Source organism: Mauremys mutica, chromosome 1, assembly GCF_020497125.1.
Source record: "Mauremys mutica isolate MM-2020 ecotype Southern chromosome 1, ASM2049712v1, whole genome shotgun sequence".
Taxonomy (NCBI): domain Eukaryota; kingdom Metazoa; phylum Chordata; order Testudines; family Geoemydidae; genus Mauremys; species Mauremys mutica.
In genome coordinates this window covers 31,930,590-31,948,442 of record NC_059072.1, presented here as the reverse complement: position 1 = coordinate 31,948,442, position 17,853 = coordinate 31,930,590, and the positions used below count along the sequence as shown (strand labels likewise).

Genomic DNA, 17,853 nt, shown 5'->3' with positions numbered 1-17,853 from the left:
CCCACCATTTTGGGTTTTCTGATACTGGGATTTCTTCCTCACCCAATTTCTAGAACCCTACACAGTGTAAGAGAGATTTTTGTGCTTCAGACTGTTTGGTGGCTTTCTGTGGAGCCAGTCATCTAATGGTCTTCTCCAATGCCTGTAGAAGTAAATGGAAGTTTTTCTGTTGACTCTAATGACCACTGGATTGGAAAATCAGAGGCAATGGAAAATAATCCAAAAAATGATAAGAATCAAATTGTTGATTTGCAAACTCAGTGTGCTCAGGGCACTATGTTTTCCACAATTCTGTGATCATGGGATTTTCTGAAGCATCTACCTGTGCTGCAGAATTGTGTTCCAGGATCTAAGCTTTCATTTAAAATGCAGTGTTTCTAGCCCTCATAGTTGTGAAGATAGCCTTAAAAATGGGAACTGACTATAAAGCCCCAGGCAGCCCCTACCCAACAGCCAAAGCCTTTTCCCTACCCCCACCCCCACCCCTGATACCATCTATGATATATTTGTGCATTGTCAGTAAAACATCTTCACCAGATTGAAACCTCAAAATGTGAGGACTGTGCATGAAGGCCATATGAAAATAACCCAGGGGTACAGTACTGACTGAATTATTCATCCTCACATTCAATACAAAGAAAAACTCAATTTAAATGAATCTGCTATGAGTTACCACTCTTGCCTCTGCAGAGTGCTTCAGAATACATGAAGCTGTGCTGCAGAATTGAAGTTCAGCTTGGCCTGGAGTACACGGGACCTTGAGTAGGACAGTATTGCATCATTTACCAGTGTTTAATTTCAAGAATAAATGTTTCATAGAAGAATGGAATGATGGAAAACTTCATAAAATCACCTACTGCTGAAATTTTGGACTGTTCCCAATACTGTAGATGGTAATTAATCTTTCATACTTCATTTCCATGTATGGTGTTTTGTAGACTTACTTATGGGATGGATTTTTCTTGTTATAAATGTTGTATATGATGTTTTATGTCATTATTCCTGACATATTTACACGTTGTTTTTTTTAATTTATAGATTAAAATAAAAAAAACTTTAAATCTTTTAAATTGTTGATATTGGACTCTCCTTCTGTGTTTGTTTCTGCCACATCCACAGAGTCCTCTAAGCCCCCTGGTTCTCTTTATTTCTCTCCTTTATTTCCAGGACCGCCCAGATGGGGAGACAAGTGGGGCAATTTGCCCTGGGCCCCACAGGGCCCCCACAAGCTCTGGCTGAGAATCCCTTCCCTGGCTAGAGGTGCCTTTTTAATTTTTACTCATCCAGTGGCAGTCCGGGTCTTCGGCGGCAGGCCCTTCACTCACTCCAGGTCTTCGGCGGCACTTTGGCAGTGGGTCCTTCATTGCTTCCGAAGACGTGTTTCATTGCAAGCAAAGGACGCACTGCTGCTGCCGCCGCCGCCAAAGACTCGGAGTGCTGCCTGGTGAGTACAAGTGCCATAGCGGGTGGCACCTTTTTTATGTTTGCTCCCCCGCTTTGCTCCAGGCCCCCTAAATCCTCTGGGCGGCCCTGTTTTCTTCCTATATCTCAGTCTTGCCCATCCTTCCAGCAGAGAGTTGAACATGGTTCCTTCCTTGAGCTATCTAGAGAGTTTGGAAGCCCCTTCTTATGGGCTGATCATATTACCTCTGGTCCCAGTTCCTGCTGCCCTGGACAAGAACTACTGTCGTTGAGTAGTAGGGCTTTGCACTGTGACTAAATCACTGAGTTAGTCCATGTGTCTTTTTTTTACTAATGTCTCCATCAAGGCTTGAACTAAGGGGGAAACAATGGGAATATTCCAGCAAGCTCTGTCCACAAAATAAGTTCCACCCATAAATTACAAAATGTGATGTCACTTGCAGTAAATTGTACAGTTACTCAAAATATAAATATGCATACCCACAACTCCACTGAGTTCCTCGAGATTGGGGGAGCTTGAATATGGCTCTGGGTTCTTCTAGTTTGCTTGGATTTGGCTTCCCCGTGGTGGAGCTCAGATATCCTGCTCGGTTTGGTTTGGCTCATTCTTGATTTGGGAAGTGGTATAATCTCCAAGCGCCACCTACTCTTGGTAACAAAATTGGATGTAAATCACAGTAAAATGTTCAGAGCTATGATGATCTTCCCTCTCCTTTCTTACATGAGGAATGAAATAGTTAACATTAACATTTAAATCACCACTAGATATCTACTTTAATGCAGCTTTCTCATAACCATAACAAGGTTGATACCTGCTCATTATCCATGTGTCATTCCAGGTGTCCATAATTAAGCTTCCAATCATTATTAACAATTTGCCTGACTCATTTCTTAATAATTCCTACATCACAGGGTGGTCTAAGTGCCTATAAACAAGGTTACAAAGTATTGTAACCCCGCCTTTAAGTCCCATCCAACTTGCAATGTACCCGTACCCTTGTGGTCACTTGTTTACTTGCACAGAATGAGAGGGCATAAACTGTGACTTGGGGTTAGGTCTTTTGGCCTACATTATTTTAGCTAAAAACGCACCCTTAGCATGATTTACTCCACTATGGTGAGTTAGGCTGCCCCTTAACGGTAATAAGGCCTAAGGGTCTGCTCACCTCCACCCCATAGTCATGGCCCTTTAAGAGTTGGGAGCTCTGATGTAGGCAAGGACCTGGGACATAAGATATGACTAGAGAGGAAGCAGTCCTGCGAGTAAGTAGTAGTTGGGGGAGAGCAACCCAATATTGTTCCTTTTAGGGCCCAGGATCAGGAGCCTTGCAGAGTAGTCAGGGCAGGTCTCCTCTCCCACCCAAACAATTGGGAATGAGCTGAGGAAGGAACAAGGATATATACTGCTTCCCCCCTCATAGTGGAGAGACATTAACCACAGAAGAAGGCCTGCCTATTGAACCCTTTAGCCTGAGACTACTTGGAGAAAAGGGGCCAGCTGAAGGAGAAGAGGACTAAGGCTTTACAGCTGGCTTAAGTTACAGCCCCAGCTCCAAAGAGGAAAATGGGGGAAATACCATGTTAAGGAGGCAGGGGTGAAAGTAACTTGAAGGACTTGCCGGTACTCTGGAATCCTGAGGAGGGGCGTGGCCTCCACCGGAAGAGGCGGAGCCTTTAAATCCCCAGGCCCTTTAAATCAGGATTTCAAGGGCCCAGGGCTAGAGCTGTGGTAGCAGCAGCTGAGAGCCCCAAGCCCTTTAAATCACCCCCTGAACTCCCAGCTGCAGAGGTGGCTGGGAGCCTGGGGTTCAGGAGCAATTTAAATGGGGGGATTTAAAGGGCCCGAGGTTCTAGCTGCTGCTACTGCAGCAGAGCCCCAGGCCCTCTAAATTGCCGATGGAGCCCCAGGGCTCTAGCAGCAGGGCCCGGGGCTCCGGCTGCCACTACTTTCCAGTTCCCTTTAAATCATCTCCGGAGCCCTGCTACTGGAGCCCTGGGGTAGTGGCGGCAGGGCTCCGGTGGCTATTGAAAGGGCCCAGGGTGGTAGAGGCAGCGGGAGCCCTGAACCCTTTCAATAGCCACCAGAGCCCTGCCGCTGCTACCGCAGGGCTCCGGCAGGCTCCAGGGGCTATTTAAAGGGCCCGGGGTGGTAGAGGCAGCGGGAGCCCTGAACCCTTTCAATAGCCACCAGAGCCCTGCCGCTGCTACCGCAGGGCTCCAGCAGGCTCCGGGGGCTATTTAAAGGGGTAGCGGCAGTGGGGCTCCAGTGGTGATTTAAAGGACCCAGGGTGGTAGCGGCGGCAGGAGCCCTGGGTCCTTTAAATCCAGGGCTTGCTCCAGGCACCAGCATTCCAAGCTGGTGCTTGGGGCGGCAATCTGCAAGGGGCGGCAGTCCCTGTTGTTTTGCCCCCAAGCAGCGTGCCAAATTGCCCCCGTGGATGGCGGGGGCAGTCCGTGTGCCCTTAAGACAGCAGGCGTGTTTCCGCGGCGGCAGCAATTCAGCGGCAGCTTCTATGTTTAGCTGTCCATGGCGGCTTCAGGCAGCAATTTGGCGCGCTGCTTGGTGCGGCGAAAATTGTAGAGCCGGCCCTTTTTAAATCGCCACCCGAGCCCTGCAGCCGCTATCCCGGGGCTCTGGCAGTGGGGCTCTGGGCTCCAGCCCTTTAAATTGCTGCCTCAAGAAGCCAGTCCACCCCGGTATGGCACACCAGCTCTTGCCAGCGGGGTGGCAGGTTTGTAGAAATTTTGGTGGTGCCCAGAACCTGCCCCTGACCAAACTCTGCCCCCTCAAACTCCACCCCCCACCTGCCCAAGACTCTGGGAGGGAGTTTGGGTGGGGGAGGAGGCCTGGGGTGCAAGCCTTGAGCTGGAGCAGGGGACTGGGGTGCAGGGTGCAGGCTCTGGGAGGGAGTTTGGGGATGGGAGGGAGTGTGGAGGGAGAGGGTGCAGGTTCTGGGAGGGAGTTTGGGGATGAGGGGGTGTGGAGGGAGGGAGTGCAGGGGTGAGGGCTGTGGGGTGAGGCTGGGGTGGATTTGGGATGTGGCTGGGGATGAGGGGTTTGGGGTGTGGGAGGGGACTCAGGGCTGAGGCAGAGGGTTAGGATGCAGGGGGATGAGGGCTCTGGCTGGGGCTGGAGATGAGGGGTTTGGGGTGTTGGAGAAGCTCAAGGCTAGGACAGAGAGTTGTGGTGCCGGGGGATGAGGGCTCTGGCTGGGGGTGTGGGCTCTGGGGTGGGGCAGGGCTTGGGATGAGTTTGGGGTCCAGGCAGGCTGCCCTGGGACTGGAGCCAGAGAGAAGGACTCCCCACATCCCTCTCCCTGCTGGCAGCAGTGAGCTCTGGGGTAGGGACCCCCTTCTGCCCCCTCCCCCCTGGCAGCACACTCACACCCCCCACACCCGTGTCACTGCACATGCTCCTAGGGCCCTTCATTAATCAAAGACCAGACTAATATTGGATTTGTGTCCAAATGCATCAAGAAGATCAATGATATTTGGATGGCTTAGCTCCTGTAACAATTTTATCTCCCGCAGGGCTGTTCTGTTGATTCCATCTTTAGCTTCCGATCTATGTCCAAGTTTAATCTTTTTAATAGCAACAATTTGATTGGTGTTCTTACAAAAAGGTCTTGGGCCCTGTTCTCACTGCACCCTACTCTCAGGTCTCTCCACCATCTTTGTCTCCTTCTCAGGGCCTCATGCCACCTTACCAGTGGCTGGTAAGGGAACCCAGGCCATTCCACCACACCAGGTTACACTCCGGGAACCTTAGGATAGGCAGCCAAGGGTCTGCACCAGACTTTTTCTTACCAAGCTTTTCTCATGCCTTCTGTCCAACCACCTCTCTAGGTTCACCCTAGCTTCAGGCCCAGGACTCTCAGGGCCCTCCCTTGGAATCCCCCAACAAAATCCCAAACCAATAGGTATAAACTTAAACCCACTTCTGTCCTACATGGGTTTGACCTTTCATCCCTTCCTAGCTTCCCCTGGTTTATTCCCCATTTAAATCCCTCCCAGGACTCTCTGCCTGAAGGCAAGTTGCTGCCTCTTTTTCAGGGCACACCATCACAGCCTGCTCCATCCCAGTGGCTGCCCTAAGACTATGTACACACTACAGCTTATGCTGGTATAAATTATGTCACTCAGGTGTGAATAAGCCACTCCCCTGTGAGACATAAGTTACACCTGCCTAATTGCCAGTGTGAACACTGCTATGTAGGCAGGAATGCTTCTCCCACCGACATAGCTACCGCCACTCGGGGGGGCTGGAGTTTTGTTTTATCATAAATTCCAAATCCACAACTGGAGAGACAGCTGTCAAGCTATAGTTTCATTTCCAAGACTAAAGATTTTAGATTTTTCCACTCATTCCCTTTCACTCAAGACTCTTACCCACCTTTTTTACCCTGTTAGCATATGGGAGTCTTTGGTGCCTAGTTACATCTTTCTTTTCTTTTTTTAAGCTTAGGAACTAAGGGTTCATTCTTGAACTGATGTTTGCACCCATGTAGGAACAGAGCGGGAGGCAATTTGCACCTTCTTTATTCAGGGGCTGCAGGGGCCAGTAGATCACTGACATAGGTGATCTACCCTGTTTCATTGTACAAGAACAAGGGGATGTTGAATGAATTGGAAAGGTAGCAAAAACCAAAACTGATAAGAAAAAAAATAATCAAACAACACGACTGGCCTGAGGAAGTCCTTGCCAGAAGATATCATGATGGCCAAGAATTTTAACAAGATTCAAAAAGGGATTAGACATTTATATGGATGTGTAGCGAGGTGTCGACTCACCAGCACAGTGCCTCCTGCTGGACATCCTGGGAATTAGCTCTTTCCAGCCCGGAGCGCTCTCTGCAGTCTGGTGTCTCACCTGCCGCTGACCCCCGTGTCCCTTTACCTTGGGGTGCTGCCCCCAGCAGTGTCCCCACACTTTGGGTCTTCCCTCCCCAGGGAACCACCAACCCTCTATCCCCCAACTCACCTCAGTCTATGGCAACTGCCAGTCATCAACTAGCCCCCATTCCCTGGGGCAGACTGCAGTGTGAACGCCACTCATCATAGGCAAGAGGGGTTTGGACTTGCTGCCCTTGCCTAACCCCCGGACTGCACCTCTGCAGCCCCAGTGCCTTCTCGAGGCCCTTCTCAAGGCCTGCAGCCCGGCTGGAGCTCCCCAGCCCCTCTAGCCTTTCCCCAGCCCTGCTCCACTCAGGCACCCTATTGCTCTCAGGTAGCCAGTCCCTTCTCCCTCGCAAGCTAAAGAGAGACTATCTTAGCTTCTTAGCCAGCTGGGCCTTCATTTAGCCAGCCACCGCTGTGGTCAGCTAACCACTCAGCTTCCCCAGCTGTTCTTAATCCCTCTTACTCTGCTGCAGCCCTCTCCAGGGCTGCTTTCACCCTTCCAGGGCCAGAGCGGGTGACCACCCCGCTACGGGATGGCAAAAACATCCCATTTTAATAGCAAATACTAAAAAATAAAATTGGAAAAGATAAAAATCCTCCTGCTTCACAGCTAAGGCAATTTATAACTATTGAGGATCAAGAGGAAACATTCCCTTGGGACAGGTTATACCATAACTGCCTGCTGCAGAGTCTCTTCCAACTGCTTCACAGGAAGTTGCTACTTGCCACTGTTGATGACATGATACTGGACTAGATGATCACTGATCTTATCCAATATGGCAATTCCTACATTCAGTGTTAACACTCCATTGAAACTAATATGAGCTATTGGTTCAGGCTGTTTGGAAGAAAAGGTTCCATTTGGATCACGTTGGATCACTTCACAATCACAGGAGCTAGAAGCATAAGAGTATTGTCAATGAAATCTTAGACTATGGACCCAATTCTGTTGTAAGGGTGAATTCTCTGGCAAATTCCATGGCCAATGGCCATGGAATACACAGGGTTCTGATTACAACTGCTCTTAAATAATAGCATAGGCAGGTCTACACTACGGAGCTAAGTTACGCAACTCCAGCTATGTGACTACACCATGTGTCTACACTGTGCTGGGTCGATGGGAGAGACTCTCCTGTCAACTTCCCGTACGCTGCTTGTTCCAGTGGAGTACCAGAGTCGACAGCAGAGCTAGACCGGCTAAATCAACCCCCGGTGGATCGATCGCCATGTGTCGATCCCCCGGTAAGAGAGAGACAAGCCCTCAGTTTAAAAGGTGTTCAGAGAAAATGGGTAAGTCTCTTAAAGAGAGAATTTAGGCAGGGATATAAAAAAAATATCTCTGAGATGCTGGTAAACCAAGTGTCTGCTCTGGCCAAGGCCATAGGCACGAGCTAGGAACTGTCAAACTCATAGCTGGAAAGCAAACCAGCTCACCTGTATGTTAGTTTTGTTCAAAATAAGAATAAGTCTTATAAGAAAGTATTTAGTGTTTAGAGTCTATGAAATCCTTGTAAATTGCTGCCTGCATTAATCTCACTTATAATGTCTGTATTCCATGCTATAAGGTAAAATATAAATTTGTTTTATAATTGTAAAAATACTTGCTTTGAATTTATGAACTCAGACAGTGAGAGTGGCTCCCCCTGTCCATCCAGGAGGACTATCAAAATTAATTGGGTCATTGTAGGACAAAAGCTTTATTTACTCCAACCACCCATAGAGAAGTATATGCAGAAGCCCTTGTCTCATCAGTTTGAATGCTGGGCGAGGGAAATAAAAATAGCTGACATGAAGATTTTTCATCTCTTTGCTGTTTGGACTCTCACAAGGGCTGGAGCTAAGAAACAAAAAGAGGAGACCCACAGGGTCGACCTGTATTAAGCTCTAAAAAGACATTCAGTGCTGATGGATTACTACATCTGTCACCTTTTTTAATCAGACATAGGGCTTGTCTACGCTTAAAAAGCTGCAGCGATGCAGATGCACTGATGCAGCTGCACCACTGTAGCACTTCAATGAAGATGCTATCTACACCAATGAGAGGACTTCTCCTGTTGGTGTAGGCAATCCACCTCCCTGAGATGTGGTAGCTATGTCAACGAGAGAAGCCATCCTGTCAACACAGCACTGTCTACACTGCAATTTAGATCAGTATAACAGCATCGCTCAGGGGTATGGAAAATCCATACCCTGAGCGACTTAATTATACCAACATAAGTTGCTAGTGTAGACCAAGCCTGAAATTCATGTGTATGTGTAGGCTTGCTTACTTTAACCTGTAAATAACTCATTTTCTTTTCCTAGTTAATAAACCTTTAGTTAATTATTACAAGATTGGCTACAGATGTTCCTTTTGGTATGAGAGTTAAGGTACAAATTGATCTGGGGTAAGTGACTGGTCTCTTGAGACTGGGAACAACCTGAATATTTTGTGTGTGTGCAAGTGGCCATGTATCACTAAGTCCAGCTTCCCTGGATGGCAAGATAGACTGGAGAATGCAAGGGGGCTGTCTGTAACTCCAAGGTAAGACTGTTATAATATAGGAGTTAATATTTGTTACTAGGTTGGTGAAAACTAAGGTCTGGTCTACACTACAGACTTAGGTCAACATAAGGTAGCTTACATCAGCCTAACTCTGTAAGCATCTACACTAAAATGTAGCTCCCACCGATGTAACTTGCCCACTACACCAACCTAAAAATTCCATATCCATGAGAGGCATAGTGCTTAGGTCGATGTAGTTAGGGTAAAGCAGTGTCAGTTTAGACACTACGTTGCTTACGTTGACTATTGCTGCCTTTCAGAAACTGTCCCACAATGCCCCATCCTGCCAGTAAAATTGGTGCAAGCACTCCTGGGGAGGACGTGCACCACTGACACAAGGAACGTAATGTGGACATGCAAAAGTGATTTAATTACTGCAGTGGCTATATGTCAACATAACTTAGGTCAACTTAATTTTGTAGTGTAGACTTACCCTAAGTATAGAACATACCACCAGTTTGGGTGTCTGCCCTGCTTTTGACAGTCTTCCCTGAGGTTGACACTCTCAGTCAGGAGTCACTCCAGATCTCCTGACACTCTCATTGTTTCCTTCCTTGTTAAAAATCTGGCCCTTGGTGCCTAAATGCCTTTTAGTCTGCTAAATATCCAGATAGATACCTACTTCCCACTAGGTTCCTAGGCACCCAGGGGGATTTTCAGTGTCTATCTGCATTTTTAGGTACCTAAATACCTTTAAAATCTGGTCCTAAACTCTCTGTCTAGATTGAGGATGGAAACCTGTCTTTTAAAGTACCTGGCACAATTTTGGCACTATATATATATTATGAATTATAGTAGACACAGTTATACAACTTACACATTTATTTTTCCATTCCCACCTCCCAGTTTACTCTTGCTTTATCATAGAACTGGAGAACACTGTTAACCTGACTGCAGTGAGCAGGCACTGACCTGACGTGCCAATTATTTGTCATTGAGAACTGTCTTTCTTAGGCTGTATTGCATGTACCTTCTACATAAAGACTGATCCAGAAAAGTTAACTACTGTAGCAGGCAATCCCCACAACCCTCTCCAGCCAGCCAGCCAGGTGTATCAGATACTGTATTTAAATGGGTATTATAGGAGATTCATCTCAAGGTATTGCAGATTAACTGAGCTTCTGATCACTCTTACTAGGCAGGATGTGGGTTTCCTGGAAGAGCACATCTCTGTGACAGATAGGGCAATTTCCTGTAATATTCTTAACATCTTATTGTATTAAGTTTATATATTATTGGGGGCCAGGACTGCATGTAACCTCTTGGGGCATGGGCAAGGGTGGAGGGGAAGATGTGATAGATGTGAGACCTGGGAGTTCAAAAGACTATATTGAAAATGTGCCAGACAAATGTGGTCTTTTGGGACAACAAGTATTAAGTGGATTTCCTAGGGAATCCCTATAGAGAGGTTAATGCAAATTCCCCAGCTCTGATTATGCAAAACCCCAAACTTTTAAAGCTAAGCCCTGAGGACAGGATGATTGTCTGCCTGCCTCCTGACTATCTTTACAGAAGGCCAAGATGAAAGGCTTGAGCTGTATAATAAAAAATGGCTGATCTGCCCAGTCTCTGTTCTGGTTCTGGATCTAAGACGGCCACGAACCCCATCCATGCAAAGCCATCAATAACCTCTTGTGCGTTGCCAAGCTTTATAACATGGCACAGCAGCGCCCTCTTCGTAGCATCGCAGACCTCTATGACAACAGCCCTGACAGTCAATCTACCAACACCAAACTGGTTAGCTACTGATTGCTACCAATCGGGAGTGGCAAGCTTCCAGATGATGGTGGCATCACCCTTCTTCACAATGAGGGGAACTGCCATGTTAGTATGATGATACTGCAGTTCTAGGGTGAGCTCTACACAGATTTCTAGAAAAGTTGCCATTATGATCCAGAAATTCCCCTGCCACTACTGGTCACCTCAGTTCTGCATCCCTACGAGTCACTCTTCTACTAGTCACTCTTAATTGGTCGAGCCCAGAAGTGGCACTCCGCTGGGTAAAGCAGCTCCAGATACATGCTCTGCACCAGTAGCTGCTCTACTTCATCCTCCTCCATTAGCCATATCACTGCAGCATCAACAACCCTATTAAACTGCAGAGCCAAATCCATCTGCCTGCATGATTCTAAATGCACCATCCTGTTCATATTAACTGACCAAGGGGCTCAGCAGTGTGTCCTCCATGTGGCCTGATATCAGTTTGAAAAAGGCACTTGCAAAATTAATGAATGCCAGGAGAGGAATCATGGGAGTTTGATTTCCCCTCAGTCCCAGTATTCCATGCTGACCAGTGGGTTATGCATACAGCTCCTTTTCAATCTGAGAGGTTACAGTTGTGTAATGGAAAATACAATCTGTTGTCTTTTGCTCTTTACACAACAAAACAAATATGAAGAAACCACATGGGCCCAGCTGGGTCCCAAATAACTAAATATACACAAACATGTATATACTGCAGTTCAAGCAGGTTCTGAAACACAGAATCCAGTGAATGCAACTAGAGGGCTCACAAACTATTTAACAGGATACTATCCTATTTCAATACACGGCAATGTCCCCCTGCAGGGACTGGGCATACCATCTTCACAATGTGAAGACCAAATGTTTTGACAAGGCTAGCTGGATTCTTGGTATGCAGGCTCTGAATCTTCAGCTACCCCCACCTCACACCATAGCGCCATGTCACTGGTGCCACTCTAGTGCTGCCCCTTTGCGTATTACTGTTATTATTAATACATAATGTTTTATTACAGATAGTGCCTGTAAACCCCAGTCACAGACCAGGACCCAGTTGGGCTAGCTGTTGTACACAGAACCAAAAGATGGTCCCTGCCCCAAGGAGCTGACAATCTAAGCTTAAAACAGGGGACAACAGGTGGGAACAGACAAGACAGAGGAGTATAAGGAAACAATAAGGGTGGAGTTGACCTAGGGTGACCAGACATCCTGATAAAATTGGGACCATCCTGATATTTAGGTGTTTGTCCCGCATCTCGATGATCTCGTGGTTTTTTGGTTGTTTTTTTTTGCTCCGCCAGCAGCACTCAGTTTTTTTGGGTTTTTTTGCTCCGCCGGCGGACCCTTCCCCCCCATGTGTCCCGATATTTTCTTCCTCTCATCTGGTCACCCTAAGTTGACCTCCGGCACCGTCTTGCACCTCAGTTATTAACATTCTGTACTAATTTATCTTGGCCTTTAAATGGTGATAGTGTGTGTGAATTTGAAGTTACAAACACAATTGAATGTTGAGAGACAGTGGTGGGCAACCTGCAGCCCACAGGCTGCATGCGACCCGTCAGGGTATTCCGCTGGCGGGCCGCGGGACAGTTGTTAACATTGACCGTCCACAGGCACAGCCGCCTGCAGCTCCCAATGGCCACGGTTCACCATTCCTGGACAATGGGAGCTGCGGATGGTCAATGTAAACAAAATGTCTTGCAGCCTGCCGGTGGATTACCCTGACAGGCCATAAATTGCCCAGTACTGTTGAGAGATGATTCAGGCAATCTGAAACCAGCACACACTGAATGACGCATTCTGTGCTGTTCTGAGGTGGCAAATTTACTGCCCTCTGAAAAGATCACATCTATTGTTCTGTTCTTAATTCTATTCATGAAGGTTATCTGCACTGCTTTCCCTTCTAAAGGAAGAACCTTTTCACTTAAGGGAAAACTGAAGTGCTTATTTATAATCCCCGAGAGAGAGAGAGAGAGAGAGAGAGAGAAATTCTTCCTGTATGAGAAAATACAGAGTGAAAGAACTTTCAAAGCAGTTTTCATAGGTGCTTGTCAGCACTGTTGCCTCCCCTCAGTGAATGGTTCTGAACTGGAGCAGACACACTGGGGTGGATTCATCCTTGTGCCAACATTTGGACTGATGCTGGGACACAGGAGAGGCTGCTAGTACCTCCCCTATTCACAACTGCTGGAGTCCACTGTGCAAGCGAGGGCAGCCCTGAGATGGCCCTAACCTATGCCTTGTGCTGCCAGGTTTGAGGCAATGGAGACGAGCTAGGGGCCAAGTCCACCCAGGTCATATCTTCCTTCTCCATCCCCCCACCATTTTGTCCCAATTCCCCTGGCACTGGGACTTCTGCAGAGGTGGCGGCAGTGGAGCTGACTCTGTTCCATGGGGAATTCATCCCAGGCTGTGCAGCCCCTTTACACTCACTTTGTGCCACTAGCTGTGCAGAGGCAAACTTCCCCTTTAATCTTCAGATTAGACCTTGTGCTGGGAAGTAGCTAAAGCCACAGGAAATGATGAGACGGATACAGACTCTCAAAGCATCAGCAGAACTGATTGAATAGTGTTCGCTCACTATGGTATTTTAAAATGTAATAATTTAAAGAATATTCCCCCATCATTTCCCCACTTCGTAGCACTGGGCAAATCATTAATCAATAGCATCATAAAAACAATTCTAGGAACACATTGTGATGAAAAACTTTTTCCATTGTTCCCTAGCTCCTGTTGTAAGCTTTATTCTTTTTGGTTGCTGCTACAGTACTAATTTTGGCTCACTTATCTCACCATAGTTATACCACTTTAAATCTGGATCAACTCTCCTGATGTAAAAGGTGTTACTCCATTTGCAGCAGCATAACTGACAGCAGAATTTGACCCTAGAATGTACTGTAATAATTTGGCTTTCAACAGCTATGAATGTCTCTGCTTTTTTCATGGTTTTCAGTGGTAAGATGCGTTTCTTACTAAATCTTCAGACTCTCAGATTGATGGCTTCCTGTTTGATTTTTTCATTTTCCTTGTAAATTGTCTGACATGTTTCAACATCTCCAGTAATTTACTCTTCTGATTAGAATATCTCTGATTTGCAATTTCTCTTAAAGCAGTTGTGACCCTGGCAATGTGTGATCCCTTGTGATTAATGACTGGCTGGAGATAGTGGCCTAGAGCTGTGTGTGCACATTTGAGATGTACAAAGATGCACTGTATAGTGTTTGGAAATGTTGTGACTTAGTGACATAAACACTTATTCTTTGATCATCGGTAGCAAAAGCGAACAATCCAGGCTACCTGGCCTTTCTCCTCCATCACTCCAATGGCACCCTCACTTCCTGCTCTTGGAACAAGTGGGTACACACATTAAAATAAACAAATATCCACCCAAATGTTTGAGTGGGGCTCACAAGGCTTGTAATATAAAGATGTTTGTGCTACCAATAAAAGGTCAATAAGTAATTAATGTACAGCCAAGGCTCCTTTTATTCTCGTCTCTCTGATGCTCTCAGAAATCACTCTAGCAGAAGTAATGCTCGGACCAACAGGAAGCTATTTGCTGGCTCTGAATGTTGCCTGATCATGCCAGAGCTTGAGTGGCCTATTGTCGTTCTTTGGAAAGCGGAGAAGAAGGATTGATTTGTACTGTCAGCTCTACACCAGTCTGCTGAGTGCCTGACATTTTCAGGCATATCTATATAGGGGATTATGTTAACTCAGCTCTTCATCACACAGTTCACTTTAGCTCAGTTTTGGACTTCAGGAGAACAGAATCAGAACAGGACTACACCAGGGATGAATTTGCCACATTGTCTTGGGTTCACCTTACCCGCTTACCTGAAATGTGGTGGTTGAGTTAGACTGACAGTTGCCAAACACAGGGAAGTAAATCATTCTTATATGCAATAGATTTTTGTAGGGCAAGAACATGAGTGATCATGTGAGTCCACATTCTAGTAAGTCAGGTGGAGCAGACTGTGGAGCATAGCTCTTTATGACCTTTCCATGTTCCTGTTACATTCATGTCACTGCACATTGGGTTTTTATACCTATCTGTGTAGCAGGAACTTATTCAGTCTGGCTTCAGGCCCATTCACTGCCTCACATCAAACATACTGCTATTTCCACAATATTGCCTCCTGCTGGGTGTGATTAATGAACATTCAAAACATTCTAGCCCTCTTTCCTCGGCTCAATTAGTCCTTTCAGTTTATGGTGGCTCAAAAGTCTTAACGATCCTTAATGGGGACTTCCCCTGCCTTTGACCTCCCTCCAGTTCAGTCCTTTGCAGCTCTCCTAACTTGGGTTTCTTACCAGCAGCCTTCTGCTCCCTACATGTCCCTCAGCTGAGGTTTTTCTTTCTCTCGGGCCTGATACTTGACAGCCATGGAGAACTATCACGACCCTTCTCCCACCAGACTCCCTTCCCAACTCAGAGTGAGGCTGCTCAGGATGCCCCTATATTCTGCAACAGGCCTGAGTTAGTCTCTTGCTCCTCCTTGGCACACGACCCCCTACGCTCATGCCATTCACTGGAGAGCTGGGCCTAGATCCTCCATATCAATGGAAGTTAGGTGCCTTTGAGGATCTGGGCCTAACCTCCTTAAAGGCCAAGCTCACCCTGTGACAACCTGCTATTCAAATTAATCAAGGTTCAGGTGCATTTGATAGATCAAGACATACAAAGCATTATGTATTAATATTCACGGCCCTAAGATGTGCCCTGCAGTCATGCTCCAATCCCACACTTGGACAGGCAGTGTCAGATCTCCTCCTCCCCCAGAGTGGCAGTAAAATCCACCTTCCCCTCAGTGGTAGCATGAGAGGATCCTCCCTCCCCACCCTCAGGAGCAGGGGCGGCTCTATGTTTTTTGCCGCCCCAAGCACGGCAGTCAGACAGCCTTCGGCAGCATTTCTGTGGGAGGTCCGCCAGTCCTGCGGATTTGGCGGTGGTTCTGTGGGTGATCTGCTGGTCCCACGCCTTTGGCGTACCCGCTGCCAAATTGCCGCCAAAACCGTGGGACCAGCGGACCTCCCGCAGAAACGCCTCCGAAGGCTGCCTGACTGACACCCTCACAGCGACCGGCAGCCCGCCCCCCGCGGCTTGCCGCCCCAGGCACGCACTTGCTGTGCTGGTGCCAGGAGGCAGGAATGGGGCCTTTAGAGTTTTAGGGGCAGGGGGAGGGAGGGTGTTAATGAAAGCTCAGATACTGATGTAATCCTATGACTACAGGAGCTGAGGCCCTAGGCGCTGATCTAGAGTACCCATGCCTTAATCTAGTCCTGTCCTTCAATTCTCTGCATAGAAAAAGGCTATTCAGAAACAGGTTATTATTAACTTGTATGGAAGTTAAAGAAGAGCTGAAATGAAACCCTTGAGTTTGGTAAGTGCTGGCTCTCCGGCCCAGGGCTGAAAATTCCATGGTGCTGCTGACTGTCTCACACAAACTCCCAGCTGTAACCCAATCTAGTCTAATTTCTCACTGACCTGGTGGTAGCTTGTGACATTTGCTGATTCATCAGTGGCTCACACTGGCATTTTCTTTTCCCCTTCTGATCAGATGAAAGAGAAGAAGCAGCTCCCTTCCTCCTTGTGTAGTTCTCATGTGATAATCAATAGGGGAAAATGTATTACATTACAGTTGTAAAAATGTCCTATTAAGAAGACTGGAGCAACTGACTTTGCAACCTATCATTACAGTAGTCTGCCCAGTGAGACAAGATCAGTTTTCACAGTGATTACCAGCAATGGAGCAAAATGCAATTCAAAGACCTGATCCTGGGATTTCAGATAGTGCTTAGCATATAAATAAGTAGGTTTTTTACCACCTGTAGCTGAATTGCAATTGCTTCAATTTGATTTGATTTCTGTTGCATGGTGGGAATACTGGAGAAGTCACCTGTCTTCATTCTCTTTTAGCATGTACTTCCTATTTGATTTAGAACTCTGAAGTATTCGTGTGTTTTTTCTGACAAGGGAAATAAAAAAAACTGCAGCTCAGTAACACAAGCCAGCTGTTACTCATAGCTGTCACGAAAGTAGACTAATGGAGAACCATATAGCAGTGGTACAGATTGAACAGAAGCCAGGCAGTTCCTTTTCCTACACTATTACATGCCAAGTGACTGCTACTATCTCCCAGATTGCTATCATTTACTAGGGATTCTCCAGCTTTTTCACAGTGCTTTACTTTCAACTAAACAAGTGCTTAAGTAATTTGCTGGATCAGGTCTAAGTTCTCTGAGCTGGTGTTGCTTCTCCAGCATTAGATTCTAACCATGGCTGCATTTCAATGGTGGGTTGGTAGGTGAAGTGATTTTTTCCTACTATATATAATTTGGGGTTAAAATCATGACCAAAATGCAAAATTATATTTATATAAAAGGATACCAAAACATTTCTACCCAAACATTTCCATGCATTCACAGAGGTGAGACACAACCAACCTGCTATGAAATAGCTGCCTTGGGAAGGATATTAAGCTTATTACGCATCCCCCTTCTGTTCAGAATTCATATATTTGCTTTATCTCTTTTGAACTGGAATGAGGTTGAGCCAGGCTGAGTACATGAGGTCCCTTCCAGCCCTGCAATTCGATGATTCTATGATGATTCTATGATCTTGAATAAGTTTTACTCTATCAGGGCTCATCAGTTGTTTTTTTTTAATATAGAAAACTGGCCTGACTGAACATGATACCAAGTATTCAAAGGGGTAGCCGTGTTAGTCTGTATCCACAAAAACAACAAGGAGTCCAGTGGCACCTTAAAGTCTAACAGATTTATTTGGGCATAAGCTTTCGTGGGTGAAAAAATCACATCATCTGAAGAAGTGGGTTTTTTACCCATGAAAGCTTATGCCCAAATAATCTGTTAGTCTTTAAGGTGCCACCAGATTCCTCGTTGGTTTTGAACATGATAGTTATTTTAATATCTCAGACAAACCCTTAAATCCCAATCCCCCCCCCCCTTCTGAGGGGAAGAAAACTATGTAGACCCCAAGTTGGGGGTGGAAGATGTGGAAGTGCCATCTCTGTGACATCATTTCCCCTTTTCTCTCAATCCCACAAAGCCCTTTGGTAGGGCTGAGGATGCACAGGTGGAGAAGGGATGGGGTCAGGGGAAGCACACTGGCCCTCTCTCACTGCAGCAAAGTTAATAATGAGTCAATGTTAAGGTTGGCACCCACCCCGACTCTGTGCTGTGAAGCTGTTCCTAACATACCCCAGCTCTGTAAAGTCAATGCC

General features: G+C 46.6%; 1 long non-coding RNA gene across 1 annotated transcript; it reads right to left on the bottom strand.

Moving 5' to 3' along the window:
• Positions 1-81: 81 nt before the first annotated feature.
• LOC123369706 lies at positions 82-16,202 on the bottom strand. Its single transcript, XR_006579122.1, has 3 exons — positions 16,095-16,202; positions 1,903-2,065; positions 82-142 (listed from the first exon to the last, which is right to left on the bottom strand). It is a non-coding gene; the product is annotated as an uncharacterized LOC123369706 (long non-coding RNA).
• Between the last annotated feature and the right edge of the window lie 1,651 nt (positions 16,203-17,853).